This window comes from Oncorhynchus clarkii, chromosome 7, assembly GCF_045791955.1.
Source record: "Oncorhynchus clarkii lewisi isolate Uvic-CL-2024 chromosome 7, UVic_Ocla_1.0, whole genome shotgun sequence".
In the NCBI taxonomy this organism is placed as follows: domain Eukaryota; kingdom Metazoa; phylum Chordata; class Actinopteri; order Salmoniformes; family Salmonidae; genus Oncorhynchus; species Oncorhynchus clarkii.
Window position 1 is genome coordinate 37,880,574 of NC_092153.1, and position 20,510 is coordinate 37,901,083.

At 41.1% G+C, this 20,510-nt stretch overlaps 1 protein-coding gene across 1 annotated transcript in view; it reads right to left on the bottom strand.

The window, feature by feature from the left end:
- Nucleotides 1–20,510, bottom strand: part of LOC139413252 (neuron navigator 1-like) — a 132,537-nt gene that overhangs the window by 84,540 nt on the left and 27,487 nt on the right. The window lies entirely within an intron of this gene.

Below are 20,510 nucleotides of genomic sequence, written 5' to 3' on the forward strand. Positions count from 1 at the left end.
AAAGCTGTGTCCAAAAGCCCACAACAACTGGAACATCCAACTTAGCTGTTTATCCTGTCTGAGCTGCCTTATTACCTAACTCTAACCCTGATTTAATCATATGCTTAAATCTACTGAGTGTTATTGACTTTTTACTTAAATGGAACCAGTCCAATGATGTGTACAGAAGAACAATGCTGTCCAATAAGTTTAAAAGTGTGTCAATACCGTATTTTCATATATATATATATCAGTGTAAGTATACACTATGACTGTACAAACATAATTTGGAAGTCATAATTTACTATCGGCATTAACATCTAGAAGAAATTTAGAAGAAAAAAAATTCTGTCAGATAATATCACTCGTGTATCAAAATTATTGACGGTAAATCAAATCAAATTGTATTGGTTGCGTACACAGTTTCACACAATAGGAAACAAGCTTGTCAGAGCAGCTTGGGAGTGAGGTCATCATCAATAGACTAAACTCTGCATGAGGGAATTGCTTGGGACGAGCAAGAACAAGTTTCAAATAAACAAAACAAAATGCTGATTTTGGCAGGTGTCTATGGAGGTTTTCAGGTCCTTTTTCACTGTACCGTATCTCGCCAACAGCCTAAATGAGTGTCACTGGACCAAACAATTGTCATCTTTCCCCTGGCCAGCCAATCAGAATGAGTTTTTGCCAACAAAAGGGCTTTATTACAGACAGAAATACTCCTCAGCACCCTCAGATTTGGAGGTTCTGGGCTGCCGTGGTTACACATGGTCTGCGGTTGTGAGGCAGGTTGGACGTACTGCCAAAGTCTCTAAATCGACGTTGGAGGTGGCTTATGGTAGAGAAATTGACATTCAATTCTCTGGCAACAGCTCTGGTGGATATTCCTGCAGTTAGCATGCCAATTGCATGCTCCCTAAAAACTTAAGACATCTGTGGCATTGTGTTGCGTGACAAAACTGTCCGCAGCACAAGGTACACCTGTGTAATGATCGTGCTGTTTAATCAGATTATTGATATACTACACCTGTCAGGTGGATGGATTATCTTGACAAAGGATAAAGGCTCACTAACAGGGATGTAAACAAATTTGTGAAATACATTTGAGAAAAATACACTTTTTGTGCATATGGGACATTTCTGGGATCATTTATTCAGTTTATGAAACCAGAACTTTACATGTTCCATTTATATTTTTGTTCAGGGTACTAAGAAATGAAATGGTGGAATGGTAATTACAGTTAACCTATTTACTCATTTTTCAATAAATTCAATAAAACAAGTGCAACTAGGCGCCATTTGATACCACAATTTCCTATTGAATACTAGGAAAATACTGTAAAATAAAGTGCTAGCACACTTTGGAAAGAGCTGCAAGCAGCACAAACCCCAGGTAACAGCATCCAACCCAGACTCATAATGTCTTATAGTATGTAAGTATAGCACTGGAATTACTGCAAAATGACTGTCTGCTTCACCCCCTCCCCTTAGAACAAGTGGACATTCATTGACTCTAAATACTGCATGAGGGCTGCTATACCAGCTAGGTGGCTTTCTGTTCACACAGACAACAGAGCTGGGAAATACATGCCTGTTTATTAACCTCTATACCTTCTATTACAGTAAAATAGTACAATATAGTGTGCATACATACTGTATGCACAATTATGTGTGTTGACATACAGTATGTGTGTAATGTGCCAGCTTGAGAAATCAATAAATAATTTCTAGGTTGTGCTCAAAAGCAATGAAACACAATTTCTCTTAACCAGGAGAACCAAACACCTTTTGGGAACACTATGGTTCACTTTGCTTTGATGCAATGCAACGGACTAGTTTGTTACGATGCCTCAAGGGCCATTTCTCACTGCTCTCCCACCGTGTGCCTACACACTCCACTGGCCTGATATGTGGGTCCCGGGGCACCTGGGGTTCTTCTGAGACCCATGGAGTCATTTGATGTGGCTTAGCGAGGGGGACTGAAAACAATGTCATGTTTTGTTCTTGCTTGTCACAAGCGATGCCCCCATGCTGAGTTGAGTCCATTGATGATGACCTCACTCCCAAGCTGCTCTGACAAGCTTGTTTCCTGTTGTGTAGATATTTGTGGATGGGAAAAAGTTGATCACAATATTTTGAAAATGTTTTTGTATGAGCATATTTATGAAATGTAGCTGGAAATATTGCAATTGCATAAGGTCATTTCTGCTTGAGCAACCCACCTGTACAACCAACATATCAACTGTGCATAAGTCCTTATAAAGAGAATGTTAGCTTACAAAAGACCACACAAAGTATCATAACGTACTCAGCCAATGATACGGCGAACCCATTTCCTGACTGTTCTCAACTGATTTAATGAACTAGGGGAGAGACAATCTTCCTCAGGAGAGATGAGGGTGAAACAGCATCCAGCCGCTGCTTTCCCACAGATCTGGAGACAATTCCGAATGTACTGGCCAGCAGTGTGTGTGTGTGTGTGTGTGTGTGTGTGTGTGTGTGTGTGTGTGTGTGTGTGTGTGTGTGTGTGTGTGTGTGTGTGTGTGTGTGTGTGTGTGTGTGTGTGTGTGTGTGTGTGTGTGTGTGTGTGTGTGTGTGTGTGTGTGTGTGTGTGTGCGTGTTTACATGTGTGTCTGGTTGTGTGTGCATGTCTATGAGTAAAGAGGCTATGAGGGGATAGCTCCACAGCTGCCAGTAGTAAATTTCCCTGGACAATCTGTGTAATCATTTTGTGGCGACTCAGCTGCTATGGGGTGCTGCAACATATGATGATGCAACACATAAAAGATGTAGAGGAACGTCCAAATGTTCTCACCCAGTGTGCGTGTGCGTGTGTGGTCAAAGAAAAACAGAGTGATCATTGATACCCTACCATAAAAATACATCTTGTTTAAATCACTAATTCAATCATTTTGCTGAGCGGAATATGAGACCGAGGGTCCACGATATTGTCAAAACCTGAATTAAATAATAATCAGTGGGTTTTTTCCCCCCAAACTTCCCTGTATGCTGAATATTAGTGCATTCCTGCTGAGCTCAATGGGCTGGAAACCTGTAGAGGAAGGCTGAAGCAAACTGCTAATCCGCCGTGCTCGTTTCCAATCTCACCAAAGTGATTATCTTACCTCCTTGTGTTAATGTGGGGAGCATTTTGTCTTATGCCACAGAAATAATACTATTTTTAGAGTCAAATGTTCCACTGTATTGTTCCTGGACAAACCGACCAAAAAATGTCAAAATGTTTACAGGCTGTTTCAACAGAAGTCATTCTTAATGAGCAACTGAATGCAAAAAAAAACGTATCTTGTTAAAAATGGCCTATGTGGCATTGATATTAGTCAGAAACATTTATTCCACTGGAAAAATGTGCTAAAAAGTGCAAGTAGGATAATATTGGTCATGAAGTCAGTATTTTCCAAAAACAGAGTTGTGTAAGATTTATGTAACTGAGGTCATCACGATTTACACAAGCGTTGGTTTTGGATTACAATCATGCCCACTTGCCCATGCTGTTTGAACTCTATGCAATCGTATAGCAGAACCTGACCGTGAGACAAACCTGCCCCCATTGCGCAGCTCCTTAGGCTTGTTTACTGAAGACAACATGTCGCCAATGTTCTGTTGAAAGAACACTTGGCCCCTAAACCCTTTATGGAGTGGCCACTTGTTGATGTGTTTGATAGTGATCACTCGAGTCTTGAGAATTGAGACGATACGCACTTGAATCCCAACTGCAACAATAGAAAAAAAAACATTTGAGAGAATCGTCTGTGCTGCCACGACCTGTTTTGTAACATGATTCGCTATGAAATACTCCCAGATATGCGCTTTTTTTTTTTTACTTGAGAAATACTGCACCAAACACCTTAGCAAGACTTAGCAAAACTGCGCTCCTCGGCGATCTCCTCAGTGAAAACTTCAAACTTAATAACAGATTCCTTGATGAATCTCAGATTCAATCGGACTACTTTGACGAAGAGGTAGTGGCTATGTTGTTGCTACTCCAGAAGGACAAACAACAGTAACTGCCACGGTACGATATGGGGAACATAATACACCCAAATCGAACCACACCCCCAAGACCCCCAAAATGAGCACCAGAAAAATAATTGGTGCATTCAGCCCCCCTCTGAGTGTCATTACTCACAGTCAATGCTGGCATAACTGCAACCAGCACAGCAATCAGATCAGAGTTACATATCCTTTCTTTCTTTAGATTGCTTGTTTGCTTGTTTTGTTTCGCTAATGAAATCACACACTGATTACACTGATGAAGTCACACAGAGAGCATTTATCCATATGAAATAAACAGATAACCCGAGCATCCCTCTCTCCCTCATCAATAGTGTCTAGGACACAGTGACAGGTTGGAAGTGGCCCCCCAGGGCTGTCCCGGGGGGATGAGAGGCACTCCCTGACAGGAGGCGATAGTTGATCCCCAGATCAAATCACTGGGTCCCTCAGTCCGGCATCTGTCCATTCGGCCCTGAAGACCACTCAACCATGCAACCTGCCACCACCCTCTCTCAGAGGAATAAAGTGAGGGGCGGCCACAGCCTCTCTAAGTCATCACAATAATTAAGAGACTACTTTGAAGGCTTTTATAGTGAGCGTAGTTTTATGAGGTACTTTTCTCATTATCCGTGCACTGGGTGTTCCTAAACAGTACTAATCAGTACAAAACTTGGACACAATGCCCCCCTATCTTTGTTACATTACCAGTGACCTTTGCATTCTCCTCTTAGGCCTATGGTAATTGTAGGTTAACATTGTGGTTTGTTGTAGATAGGAATGTTTGTAAATGGATAATAATTGCAGAATGACTATTATCTAATTGTCAACCATTAAGTATCTTCTTACTAAACATTTTCACAGACATGAACAGCATTTTCACAGACATGTCACTGTGAAGTCGAAAAAGCTCCTATTCAACATTTGATGATGCGAAACGTACAAACACCTGCTGTGCTTGTCTTTCTACGATGAGATATGACTAAAACAGGCAGTGAAGTTTAAAGTTAAGAGTGGCTTTTTAAGCCATTTTCATCTTTTGTACGGGATTTGAGAGTGATTTTTAACAGTCAGGAAAACGTTTTTTCCCACATGTGTATTTATGAAAAACTGTACTGACAAGACAGCAGCAGTGCCATCCAGTCGTGACAAACTGCTGGAGGAGATCCTAGATCCTGATGTATCAAACAGGTGGAGCAATGAAGCTTTTACTGTACTGTACATTAGCAGTCACTGTAGTGAGAACTAGTGACAGGGGCTGAGTTGGGCATATTAACAGTAGACTATTATAATATAGACTTCATATGCTGTATGTGTCTGGCAGTCTGCCCTGTTTACTGAAAAACAACTGCATGTTGTATACAGTATCATATTTCGCCGTATTGCCACGACTGACAAAAAAATACAGGGGGTGATTAAAATGTAGCGATGTGTTGTTTTCGTGTCATATGTTGAATAATGTAAAACATCATGTTGAATTGACTTTAGCCAACTTTAGGTCTTCTCCATGAAGATTTTCTCTACCTGCAAGACAATGGGTCATAAATAAAAAAAAACTTCACACCTACAGTGGGGCAAAAAAGTATTTAGTCAGTCACCAATTGTGCAAGTTCTCCCACTTAAAAAGATGAGAGAGGCCTGTAATTTTCATCATAGGTACACTTCAACTATGACAGACAAAATGAAGAAAAAAAAATTGTTTGTCATAGTTGAAGTGTACCTATGATGAAAATTACAGGCCTCTCTCATCTTTTTAAGTGGGAGAACTTGCACAATTGGTGGCTGACTAAATATTATTTTGCCCCACTGTAGGTGAAGATTCCATGTGACCTCCCTGGACTAGAAAAGCTCTCTATCTATCCCTGGAGCTCTCTTATCCTCCTCTCTGCCCGCTCTGGGCTCAGCTACTTCTCAAGGGAGGGAAATTATCTTTAGGGAAATAGTACCCAGGGGGTAAAGTACATTTTAGGGAGAAAGTACCTATTCAGTACCGGAATTGAGACTTGTGTGTCCCAGTCTTCATATTACTTTTGCTTTGGTCTTTCAAGTGGTAGGAAACAGCGCAATAGCCGATCTGAAAAGGTAAAAATCTGTAATTCTGCCTCTGAGCAAGGCACTGTTCCCCGGGCGCCAAAGACGTGGATGTCGATTAAGGCAGCCTCCGGCATGTCTCTGATTCAGAGGGGTTGGGTTAAATGCGGAAGACACAGGCATTCAGTTGTTCAACTGACTAGGTATCCCCATTTCCCTTTCCCTTTTCTAACTGCAACATGAATAGGTTATATCACTAGCCTATATCCAAGGTACCCATCGCCCCTAATCTTCCTCGGATGCACTCATAAATGTTCTTCTACTCACAGAATGTTTCTAAGATATGAAGATATGATTCTCGAGCATTGGTCAAACAACCAATCATACAGTGACTCGTTGTTTAGATATTCTTCACACCACTCCAAACAAACTGAACTAAGGTGGTAAATGCACCAGAGTTTGGAAAAACCACTCCAAACCAGTTCGATATGAAAGCCCCCTTAGTCCCAGAAAAAGGCAGAAGACTTTAGAGAGCTAGTTATTGCCTAAACACTAGCACACTGTCACGCCCTGACCTTAGAGAGACGTTTTATTTCTCTATTTGGTTAGGTCAGGGTGTGATTTTGGGTGGGCATTCTATGTTGTGAATTTCTATGTTGGCCTGATATGGTCCCCAATCAGAGAAAGCTGTTTATCATTGTCTCTGATCATATTTAGGCAGCCCTTTTTCCCACTTTCTGGTGTGGGATTTTGTCTACATTTAGTTGCCTGAGGGCACAACAGTAGCTTCACGTTTCGTTTGGTTATTTGTTGTTTTTGTACAGTGAGTTTCGGTTTATTAAAATTATGTGGAACTCTACTCACGCTGCGCCTTGGTCTCATCATTACGACGAGCGTGACACACACTTAAGCTTACTGTGTGCTTCCCAGTCGAAACTGTCAAGGCTCAGGAGAAGACCCAGATGCAGACAGTTTCGAAGTAACAAAGGTTTATTACAATGACGGGGGACAGACAAATGACAGGTCAAGGGCAGGCAGAGGTCAGTAATCCAGAGCAGAGTCCGAAAGGTACAGAACGGCAGTCAGGCTCACGGTCAGGGCAGGCAGAGGTCAGTAATCCAGGGTGGTGTGCCATGGTACAGAACAGCAAGCAGGCTCAAGGTCAGGGCAGGCAGAATGGTCGAAGAGAACTAAAAAACAGGAACTAGAGAAAGACAGGAGCACGGAAAAAAACGCTGGTAGGCTTGACAAAACAAAACTAATTGGCAACAGACAAACAGAGAACACAGGTATAAATGCACTGGGGATAATGGTGAAGATGGGCGACACCTTTAGGGGGGTGGAGACAAGCACAAAGACAGGTGAAACAGATCAGTTGTGTGACAGAAGCAAGTTTGTGTATATATTATATTTTGTGACGTTTTTATATGTTTTTGTTTGTTTTGTATGTTTTGTAAGTTGTCTTGAGGCTAGTCGAAGTTCGGTAGCCGAGTCCGTTGCACCCTTTCGTCAGTGATTGGTCAACAGTAGGGATTATTCAATTAAGTGTTTGTTGTCATTCAACAACAGACAACTAGTTTTCATGTGCATTTTTTCGCTTGAGAAATACTGCACCAAACATATTAGTTAGATGTAAAATTGTGCGACTAAGACCTCTGCCAAAACGTAAAATATGAATTTCACACATTAATTCAGACTATAAAACAGTAATGTTGTTGCTTCTTGTTTTCCAAGTGTAGGTATTTTAAGGGAGTATGTGAGCACAGACATTCACTCCACCTAACCAAGCTCTGATAGGAGCAAACCGAACCTATGCATGCGGACGCCTAAGCTAACCTTCTTCAAGGAAAGAAGAAGACAGTCAGAGCACAGCCTCCGGAACTCAATGAATTAGCCAAAAGACAGAGCAACCAGGAACACAATCCTGAGGAGACAAGAAGAGAAACAATCACAAGGATACTCAGAACAAGAAAGGCTACACAGCCATCTTCCCCTTTGTTCTTTTATATGTGGCCTGAGCAACAGACTTTGCTCATTCACTGAGTATGACATCTTAATATTCTGATATATCGAGGTCTTTACTTCGCATCTTTCACCCTGTTCCCTACCCTTTTCCATGATCATTCTCATTATGTTTGTAAATATTTGGATTGCTTTGTATATAATTGATGTATAATGGAATTGTGTTGTCTTCTTACTCTTGAAGAAGTGAGCTCAAATTGATGAGTAAAGAACTCATACCTTCATATAAACCCCAATTATATCACCAGGTTATTGTTGAACTAACGCATAAGTCAGGTCTTCATAGAAGACCAATTTTGTCCAATAACAGGCTGGTGCTCCGATTTCATAGTAATAACTGGACACACTACGTCAGAATTAACACAATCCAGACTGTGCATTGTCAGGGTATTGCCACACAACTCAGTGGTGTGGGAAGGCTGGAGGGAGTGACTTCAACCGCTGAGGTGTGTGGTAATTACCTAGCAACGCACAGACAGTGTGTTAATATGCATATAAAAAAATGGATTGAAACATTTTATTTGTGAGAATTCCCTCTGAAAACGACTGTTTGTCGCTAAAAAAGCCAGCAGTTTCTGGTTGCAGCAGTGTGGTTAATTTCTGACATTAATGTATCCCCCACTACTTCTCTGACTGTTGTCATGTCACTAAGCGACATACAACAAGTAGTACCATTATGCCGATGATGACAGAACGATAATATTGGCCTCAGTCTGCCTTAGTAGTAATGCCATAACTGCTACATACTCACTTGGCTAGCCAACTATAGAGTAGCAGGGACAATTAGCTGCCTCTTCCTCTCTGTTGGTTGTTACACAAGCTGGCTAAACTTCTTGTCACTTGCTAGCTAACTAGTGCGCTAACATTAGCTAGCTACCTACAGTACAGCAGAGTCACGTCAGAGACTTGACAGCAGAAATGAGAACAAACTCCATCTTCCTAGCTATAGTGCCTTCAGATAGTATTCATACCCCTTGATTTATTCCACATTTTGTTGTGTTACAGCCTAAATTCAAAATTGATTAAATATATGTTTATTTCTCACCCGTTTAACACAATGCCCAATAATGACAACGTAAAAACTAAATACAGAAATATCTCATTTACTGTACATAGGTATCGACACGCCTCAGTCATTACATTTTAGAAACACCTTTGGCAGCGATACAGCTGTGAGTCTTTCTGGGTAAGTCTCTAAGAGATTTGCACACCTGGATTGTGCAATATTTGCACATTATTCCTCAAGCTCTGTCAAGTTGGTTGTTGATCATTGCTACACAGTCATTTTCAAGTCTTGCCAAAGATCTTCAAGCTGATTTAAGTCAAACCTGTAACTAGGCCACTCAGGAACATGCAACGTTGTCTCGGAATCAACTCCGGTGTATATTTGGCCTTGTGTTATAGATTATTGTCATGCTGAAAGGGAATTTGTCTCCCAGTGTCCGTTGGAATGCAGACTGAACCAGGTTTTCCTCTAGGATTTTGCTTGTGATTAGCTCTGTTCCATTTCTTTTTACTCCCTGGTCCTTGTCGATGACAAGCATAACGATAATATGATGCAGCCACCACCATCCTCTCCGGCAACTGAGTTAGGAAGGACGCCAGTATCTTTGAAGTGACTGGGTGTACTGGTACACCATCCAAAGTGTGATTATTAACTTCACCATTCTCAAAGGGATATTCAATGCTTTTCTATTTCATTTAACCAATCTACCAATAGGTGCCCGTCTTTGCTAGGCATTGGAAAACGTCACTGTTTTTTGTAGTTTGAATCTGTGTTTGAAATTCCCTGCTCGACTGAAGGACCTTACAGATACTTGTATATGTGGGGTACAGAGATAAGGAAGTCATTCAAAAATCATGTTAAAGACAATTGCAACTAATTATGAGACTTGTTAAGCCACTTTTTACTCCTGAACTTATTTAGGCTTGCAATAACAATGGGGGTTGAATACTTATTGACTTAAGACATTTCAGCTGTTCATTTTGTATTAATTTGTACAGTTATCAGACCTTAGCCAGATACATTTGGCTAAGGTCTGACAACTGTAAACCATTTGACATTACAGAGTATTGTGTGTAGGCCAGTGACTCAATATCTAAATGTAATCCATTTCAAATTCAGGCTATAAAACTATAAAACTATACCTACAGTATGTGGCTAGCCAGCCACAATTTGCAGGGCAAATTGTCAGCTATTTGAAGTGTTTCTTGATTGACGATTGGTTGGCCCACTTAACGTTAGTTAGCAAGCATGCATGCTCACTGCCTAGGCAGCAACCTACTTGCTACGAAGTTACAAAAAAACAAACCAACAACCTAACAAACTGAAATTGGATGCATTCAAAATGCAGGACCTCCGAGGGTAAACTTTACTACCTAGCTAGAATGAATTAGTTTATGCAGAAATGTCTTTTTTGCAGAATCTTAAGGTGAGTGATATGCATACTACGGTCTGTCTGTGTTACAAAATGTGTTGCAGCCACGAGCCAAGTTTAACATTAATCTTTTCATTTTAACGTAAGCTTCATTAAAGTTTGTGGTTACCACTGGCTTTGGATCTGAGGTGAGATACATTTTCTGCCATGTTTTGTTTTGGTCAGGGCTCAGAGTTGGCGCATTGATATTTTGAAAACTGGCACTACTTCAGCGATTGACGAGGCTACTTCAGACAGTGCAGATTACAGGGAATTGTCAATGGCTTGGAACCCCATTTTAGCCAATCAGATCGTAATGTAATGTAGCTAATCATGGTTGAATCATCTGTCAAAACATGATCAGGGGCAAGGATTGATTCTAAGCAGAGTGGAATTCAAATAGATTTATGTTGAAAAGGAACATGGCAGTGGCATAGTCGTAATTTGAGCATTAGGACACATTTTGGCGGGGGTCTGTTGGAATGATGAAATATCCTCACCAAAGACTGAACATTCCATCTTTTGTGTGTGAATGTAAATGTGTTTAGTGTTTGTTAAAGGGCCCTGTTTTCAGTCATATTTCATATCCTGTTATAGTTTGAATGTTTTTCCATCATTTCACCTGCAGCAGTTAAGTGTGTCAATTGAATGTGTGAGGTATGTGTGTAGAATCAGGATTGATTGTGTATTGTAGGCCCCACCAATTTGAGTTGATTGAATACAGGTGTATATGTGTTTGTGGGGATGGTCAGTGGGGGCTGGACTGTACTGCTGGGAAGTTGGCGATGGCATAAATTGATTTTGTTAAGCAGTGGCGTGTATTCATGGAGGCCAAGAGAAGCAAGGCTTCCCCAAAAATTGACCAATATCTTTTTTTTAATCATAAAATAATTTATCTTTCGTTTCTCTGTGTTTCATAATTTTCCTTCAATTCGCAAGATACTGAAAGTATCTCACAGGAGAAATCATCCTAGTGAGCGAAACAGCGCCCCTCTGTCTGATGCTTAGCATTGGTAAGGAAAGCCAGTGAACATTTGGCCTCTCTTGACAAAAAAAGTATAAAAAAATGTCCAATCAGCTTTGAGCTAAACTGAGCGAGCTCAACTGTGAATGGTCCTGGCGCACCAAAAAAAAGTGTTAAGGGAAGCCAGTTTGTATTTTGGCATCACTCCTATCCAATCCGATTGAGAGCATAGCATACGTCATTGACAGAAACTTGAATTGTTGCATCTCGTTGTGTTGTTTTCCTCCGGTGGTTAGTTAGCTAGCTAAAATTGAGACTTTCCTAAATTAATCATGGAAGGATATAGAGATTTGGACTTTTGGTTTTACTTAATTCTCTGTATTGGCCAATGATTATAACGACGATTCAGATCCAACCATTAATTCATACATTGTTGTGCCCCTGGCCTGAGAGTATGGAAGTTCAATATGCAGCTAGATGTTGAAGGCTAATGTTAACTAGCTAACATTGCCCATGAATGGAAGTTAGGCTAGCGAGCAAGCATTTTAGCCAGGTAGGCTAGGACAACAAAAAATAAAAGTGTATACTGTATGACAGAGTGATAGATCATTTTGTCAACATGAAAGAGAGGAGGATGGTATTAGCGTTTCTCTACAAGTAGGGTGAGTCAACATGTTTTTCTACTTGTACGAACACGTACGCACACACACACACACACACACACACACACACAATAACACACACATGCAAACACGCACACAGAAATCATAATATAATGCCACAGCATATGCTATTTAGCTTATGTTGATTGGACTGAATTGTTTTTGCTATCTTTTAGTTGTCACTGTATTAGACTAAGCAGAGGTGATTTGATGTTGTTGAAATGGTGTTGGAATAGTGGTGTCAGGTATCATCATTCTTTGCAACTTTGCGATAACTCTGTGGTTCTAAATCAGTAGTTGTTTCCAAAAATGTTGGAAACAGTAACTTGCTTGACCATGCTGTAGGTCATGAAACTGTCTGTAACTGTACATGCAATATGCTTTGTGGACTTCACTGGACAGAAGTTGCTATCCGGTTTTGTGATAAAAACAAAGATGTGGTTGAATTTATTCTGCCACTGTGTCTTCTTATTGTTTCAGCAAGCAACGCAACTATCACAACACATAGGTTTGGTGGGGGGGGGGGGGCTTGGCTTTCCCAGTGATTTGACCCACGCACCGCTACTGTTGCTGAGTTAGAAACAAGAAGTGCGTTGAGTAGGGTTGGAGAAGATCGATGGAAAACAGTTGCGTCGAGGAATAGAACAAAAAAGAAGTGGTCTAAAATTGAAGTGGATGGTACGTGTAATGCAGGCAAGGATATGTGTCCTGTTTGGATGAAGTTTTTTGGATAAGGATGAATATCTGGGAGACCCGTATGAGGTCTCGAGGAAGGTCAAACGGGTGCTGGGAAAATTGAGTCAATTTGAGTGACCAGAAGCTGAGCTTGTTCTGATTAATTGCATTTCTGAGGAACAGAGAGAAAGTGCAGTGGGAATCACAAGAATCTTGACATCCGACGTGTCGTGGTTTGAACTTCGGAGCAGGGCGCTTGCTAAGGGAGTCATCTCCGGGGTGTCGATGGTAGTTGAGGGTTAGAGCTCTTGGAGTGCCCTGTAATGTTGAAGGAAGTTGAGGTGGCAAAAGTCAGGATGGTCCATCAGATCTCCTATGTGGAGGCAACCAAAAGAGTTGAGAAAGCAAGTGACAGTGTTGAAGATATGGTCGCGGATGAACCGCAGCCCATGAATGTGTGCCAAGCAAGAGAACCGGATATGCTATGTGTTAAGTTGGATTTTGTAACAGTCATTGCAACTGCGAGACTATTCTGAATAATGAAGAGATCATTAAAAATGTAATACATTATTATTACTAACTGTACGGCACAAGTATCAAAGAAAGGAAGTTGGTCATCATTGTGGCTGCAGCTGAAAAGTATCTGGGACTTCAGGAGTTCACAGTGGAACACCCCCCTGAAGGGGGTATTGAGAGAGGCGGGACTAGGTACCTTGACTGACGTTGACATCATCGAATCATCGCCCCATTTCCTGTTCCACCACCAAACAACCTATGCAAACAGTCAATCCGGGACGCTTGATCGAATGACACATACAGTTAGTAAACGAGGAAAGACAGAAAGTTGTTGTAGAAGGAAAGAGAAGACCAGGAATAAAGCTAGCTGAGGAAGAGAGGGTTGGAGGTCGGAAATGGCGGCGAGTAGTGCGGGAGAAATTGAGAAAAAGTTGGTGAAGCAACAGCTGGGCTGGAATACAAACAATCTGGGCGTCAGTTCTGATGGTATGGAGTGGGAGGATGAGGTTCAAAGACATAGGAAGAAGAGAGATCATGGTTCAGAAAGCATTGGAGAGTCTAGTAAAGAAAGCATAAAGAGGGCCATGGTATGAAGCAAGAGTAATGATGTGTTGGAGAGGAAAGTGGTGATAGTATTTGACGAGACCACAGGGCCTCACTTACACCCAGTCCGACTAACTAACCGCCGTAGAGAAAGAGGTAGGTGAAGTCAAATGAGCTTGGTTCATTGGAAATGGTAGATTGCTAATATTGTGCGGTTGCCAGGCTCAGCAAGAGAAGATTCTGAAAATGGAAAAGCTTAATGGAAAGAAGATTAAAAACCATGTCCCTGGTGCTTATACGCGAGTGTGTAATCCTAAGGGTGGAGATGGATGTGAGTCACCCCCGGGGTCCCAATATATATGTCCACAGATGATATGAAAGAAAATGTGAAGGGAGGCAGAGTGATTGAGGCCAAAAGGTTGATCAGGAGGAAAGAGGGTCAAATAAGTTAAAGCCTATCAACGATGCTGAGGTTTTCAGAAGGTCTTGCTGGGAAAAGTACAGATAGGATTCATTAGTTTCAATGTTATAGAATTTGTCCCATATGCACTGCAGTGTTTTAAATGCCAAGGAATGGGACATGTCACTGCTCAGTGTAAAGGGTGGGAAAATGTGTACCAAGTGTGGAGGTGCACATGATTACGATGAATGTGGAAGCAATGTGAAGGTTAAGTGCTGTGGTTGCGGGGGAGAACGCAGTGCAGCATTTGGTGGATGCCAGGTACAGAGAGAGGCTAAAGAGGCTCAGAGATATAGGACCAGTCATGATGTAATCGTATGCAGAGGCCGTAAAACAGATTGGTAGAACTACAGTGCGGACTGATGGAGTTTACATAGATGCACCTGTAAGTAAGCAAACCTACTGTTGGGGCCCTTCTGATGGCCCTGGCATGGTTTGGGGGCCTGTTCAGAAATCTTGTGCTCATGAATGCGCAGTGTCGAAGGGCACTTTGCTAATGAATAAAGTTGACTTAATAGCTTTTATTTTGGTAGGGTTATCAGTACGACTCGGGTTGTGGAAAGTAGAAATGCCAGCTTGAAGGTTATTGTGGAGACAGCAAAAGAGATATTGGGCGTAACAGATGTTACTGTTGAAATGGTTGTTGACATGCTGAACAATTCCAAGGGTGGAGTGTTTCACCATGATATAGATAAGGGTGAATGGGGTTGGGAGGGATTTTTGTGGGAGGGTGTGGTAGAAGTTAGGGATTTATTTGGTCTCAATGTTTTGTTTTTATTATGGTAGTACAGAATTAGGCTGATTTTGATTAATCGTACATTCCAGCAGATAGGCATGCACTTAAACCATTGTTTGCGGACCGCCATGATATCATAGAAGCAAAAGCAATATAGATGCTCTTACCTTTTACTTTTAGCTCTTAGCCTGATTTTAACCCATCGGTGTATTTATTGACAACACATAAAAATGTTTGGAGTAAAACTAGTCCAGACCGAAATAAACCTTTTTATGTGCACGAGGTGAATGCCAACTTCGTCACACATGGTGTCAGAAGTAGGATGATTTCCCTAGCTACAATGAGAAGACTCATGATTTGTACTTTTTTTAAAAGACAAAGGTTTTATGGAACAGTGTTTTAAACGATGGTGTGGAACAGGCTTAACCACAGGCGGTGAGCAACTGGATGAAAACCTGGAGGCGTTTGTGGTTGCTGGATTGGAGGGACTTTCCGCCGGGTGGTGGAGCGTGGGTGGAGCACAAATGGGGAAGTGGTTCGGGAATCCACAATGCTGAAGTGAGCCATGGGGAGAGCCGCTGCCACAGCTTTATTGGTGGACGTCAGATGGACCAAGGGGACACTTTCCAGGGGCTCCGGAGGGAGGCAGCCTAGTTCCTATTGAGATGCTCAGCTCGGGAACCAAGGTAATCTGTTGGGGTTGACATGCCTTCTGTCTTTTAGAATCTGAGAGTGAAATACTTACACACTCGTCTCTAACATGTAGGCTCACCATTCCCGAACAGTCCCAACACAAGTCAGAATGTTGAACAAACTTCATTTCAACGGGGTCCTCCCGGGTGGCGCAGTGGTCAAGGGCGCTGTACTGAAGCGCCAGCTGTGCCACCAGAGACCCCCGGCAGCGACCGGGAGGTCCATGGGGCGACGCACAATTGGCCTAGCGTAGTCTGGGTTTGGCCGGTAGGAATATCCTTGTCTCATCGCGTACCAGTGACTCCTGTGCCGGGCGCAGTGCGCGCTAACCAAGGTTGCCAGGTGCACGGTGTTTCCTCTGACACATTGGTGCTTTCGGGTGTGTCTAGTGTTGTCTAGTGTTGTGTTAAGAAGCATTGCGGCTTGGCTTGGTTGGGTTGTGTATCGGAGGACGCATGACTTTCAACCTTCGTCTCTCCCGAGCCCGTACGATGAGACAAGATAGTAACTACTAAAAAAAACAATTGGATACCATGAAATTGGGGAGAAAAAGGGGTAAAATTCACACAAAAACACACAAAAAATAATTTTAACGTACTTTGCCTGTTGTCCGCTGATTTTGGCCCTATGTCGGTAGTAATCTGATAACAGGGAAGTGTTATCAATTCAGTACGCAGGTTATCAGTTTGTATTTCCAGTTTTTATTTTCCATACTGACGAAATTCGCACATGACAAACACTTACACAATATGGCCGAAGCCACAGACCGAACGGCAAACACGTTCAGCTGGTTGCGAGGAAATGTGATTCAGCGACTACGTTTGGTGATATTCGGCTATTGCTTATGTGTTGTGAATCATAAGTCAAGATTGAAAATATAAGCGACAGAACCTGCAAAATTAGGTAGACAACACTTTCCTGTGGATACCCCATTGCCACATCCTACCGCCAAAAGGACCAACAGCATGTAGAACCGGTAAAGGAAGTGTAAATAGGTTATTCAACATTATGGCTTGTAAAGACTATTGCATCTTTATTAGGGCAACTTTGGTAAGATTTGAAAGTCAATGGCGTAACCATGGTAACAGTCTGATGTTTAGGCAAGAATAGGGAGTGGTCTGCCAACGGACCAATTTGCATGTTTTTCAACCATTTCACCTGCAGCAGTTAAGTGTGTTCATTGAATGTGTGAGGAATGTGTGTAGAATCAGGATTGGCTAATTGTATATGATAGAAATACAGGCATATATGTGTAGAGAGGCAGTTGGAAGCAAGGATAGAGTTTATGCTCTTAACTTTTTGATATTTTAATCCTTGTTTTAGCATGATTTTTAACCTGTCATTGAGTACTGGTGATACAGTAACTCCCCATGTTATTGTAATGGTGAGAAGTTAGCATGTCCTGGGGGTATGATATTTGTGCGTCTAACGTTCTCACTCATCATTATTCACGATTCATTCAGGACTCTTGAATAATTCATCAATTCATCTGTAATCATGGTAGCATCCACATTAATGTAGATGGGTTAAGAAATATTCTATTCTTATTTACAATAAAAGTGACTCCAAAATGACGTACGTTATTTACCATTCATTTCTATTGGGCACAAAATGATCTGAAACATTAAAAAAAACAGCAAATGCATCCAACAAGTTTGACATAATCATTGCGTGCTAGGAATATGGGACCAAGTTCTTAACTTTTGACTACTTTCAAACACATAAGTGAATTTGTCCCAATTATTTTGGTCCCCTACAATGGGAGAAGACTATAGACAATAAGTGGCGTAAATTCTATACGCTTCACCCGATAAGGATGACAACCCCCTCAAAGATGACAGTCTGAACTTCAACTACATAGTAGTTATATCATTTCGAAACCCAAAGTGTTGCAGTTCAGAGTCAAAACAAAATGTATTGTATGACTCTCCCAATAGTTTCAGAGCTTACTGTATGTCAGATATGGAGTTGAAATGTATCTAAGTAGGTGTTAACATCCCAATATTACACTTCATATACAACACAGAAGAGTAAAACACAACCCTTTGTTTGTTTTCAAAGATTCTCTGGTCAATATTCCCCTTCGGTGAATCCCTATCATCTTGTCAACATTTGCAAAAAAACATATCTTATACCAATCTGTCTGGGGCGGTAGGTAGCCCAGTGACTAAGGAGTTGGACCTAAATCCAAAAGGTTGCCTGTTCAAATCCCGGGCTGGGTGCGGGGGAAATTGTTCTGGCAACTGGAGGGCTGCTGGGTTCATATCCCCCCCAAAAAATCCCCTACCGTTTAGAGTTTAAGCAAGGCCCTTAACCCCACAACATGCTCTTCGTCCAATGAGCGCTCCTGCGCTGCAACTCGTCTGTGTGACGTGTGCAGGGCCGTTGAGAATTTAAGAGTGCAGAAGACTGATTTCTGTTGTCTGTAACTATGGGATATTGATAACATGGCACATAACATACCTTGTCAGCTCAGAGATTCGATCTTGCAACCTTTCAGTTACTAGTCTAACGCTCTAACCACTAGGCTACCTGCCACCCCCTGTCTGAGCCAGAATGGCCCATAGGGGCAGGAGCCTATAGTATCATCTGTTTATGTAGTGTGAAGCCACTTGATGTACTGTACCTTCAGAAAGTATTCACACCCCTTGACATTTTACACATTGTGTTCTGTTACAACCTGAATTTTAAATGGATTACATTGAGATTGTGTCACTGGCCTACGCACAATACCCATAATATCAAAGTGGATTTATGTTTTTAGACCATTTTACAAATTAATCAAAATGAACAAATGAAAAGCTGAAATATCTTTAGTCAATAAGTGTTCAAACCCCTTTGTTATGGCAAGCCTAAATACGTTCAGGAGTAAATATTTGCATAACAAGTCACATAATAAGTTGCACGGACTCTGGATTATTTATTTTTTGTTGTTGATAAAAGCACAGGCAAAATCCTAGAGGAAAACGTGCCAGACACTGGGAGACAAATTCACCTTTCAGCAGGACAAAAACCTACATTATAACATAAGGCCAACTATACACTGGAGTTGCAACATTGATTGTTCCTGAGTGGCTTAGTTACAGTTTTGACTTAAATCGGCCTGTACATCTATGGCAAAACTTGAAAATGGCTGTCTAGCAATGATCAACAACCATCTTGACAGAGCTTGAAGAATATTTAAAAGCATGATGCAAATATTGTACAATTCAGGTTTGCAAAGCTCTTAGAGACTTACCCAGAAAGACTCACAGCTGTATCGCTGCCAAAGGTAATTCTAACATGTATTGATTCAGCGGTGTGAATACTTGAGATATTTCTGGATTTTATTTTCAAAACATTTAAAAAAAAAAAAAAAAAACATGTTTTCACTTGGTAATTATTGGGTTATTTGTGTAGATTGGTGAAATTATTTTTTAAATCCATTTTGAATTCAGGCTGAAACACAACAATATTTGGAGTAAGTCAAAGGGTATGAATACTTTCTGAAGGCACCAGAGCCTTATCCCCAATCCATGTCCTTAATGCTTAATGCTGAGCGCCAAAGAGTCTTTTGTGAACTCGGCTGGGGATCGAAATCCCAACAATCCAGTCTCAGGGCAGACACTTTAACCATAAGGCCACTGAGATGGCTTGAGATGGTGTTTATGTGTCAAAAATAAAAATTGTTTAATAACTTCTATGAAAACATTTGTATGGCCAAAATTGTATTTGATATAGACAAACGTTTTCATGTTTTCATGAGTGTTTGAGTTTAGGTCCATAACTTGCCTGTGACAGGGACCATAGCTTTTTTAAATTCAAAACACATACTACTTCCTTAACCCAGAATTGTTTTAAGATAGTAAAAACATGGACAATCAGGCTATTTGATTCTCTATTTAGGACACCTGGGGGTATTAGAAACAAATGTGAAGAAAAAAAAACATTTGATGAAGAGTTTGAATTAAATCTTACTGCCATTACTTCAATAAATTAACTAAATAACATATCTAGATATGAGAAAATGTCAGTCTGAAGGATTTATAGCTTGTAGTGACTGAACTGCAACAGAACGGTATTGGGATCATCTGGTAATGTGCGTGTGTGTGTGTGTGTGTGTGTGTGTGTGTGTGTGTGTGTGTGTGTGTGTGTGTGTGTGTGTGTGTGTGTGTGTGTGTGTGTGTGTGTGTGCATGTTGATCTGCACTGCTTTCAAATGTGATTTTGTCACAGTCTCTTCTAATGTCTCCTGCACTGCCTGTGAGTGTCGTAGAGGGAAACAGATGACACATACATACATGTTAGGGCCAAAAATAAGACCTTAAATACATGTAAAAAATAAATAAAACATTGTTACAAATGTTTCCTGATCTTTCTTATCTCTCTCAGATGTAGGACAGACACAAACATCCTTTAGATTTTTTTTTGGGGGGGGGACTATCTGTTGTTCCATTTAGTGAATCTGTTGGTCAATGCAATTGTATGGGCTAATAGCAGTAAGGTCCCCCCCCCAAAAAAAAATGTTTAATCAAATAATATATTTGAACTATTTGTTTGATACTTCAAGGGGTCTTAAAATTCTAAATCAAATCCTAAATCCTATGGGTTTACGATACCTAAGTACAATGCTTACCATATGTTCGACTATTCCTGGTATCATTTTTGCAGCGCTGCAAAATCATGTCCAAAGTTAAGTCTGTTTCTTTATACATGTGGCCTTCAAGGCCCAGATGAGAACTCCAGAATCAAGCAGATACATTTGTCAGGGGGGAATTGTGGGATGATGCCAAGCCTTTAGACGCAGATAAGTGGCTGAAAAC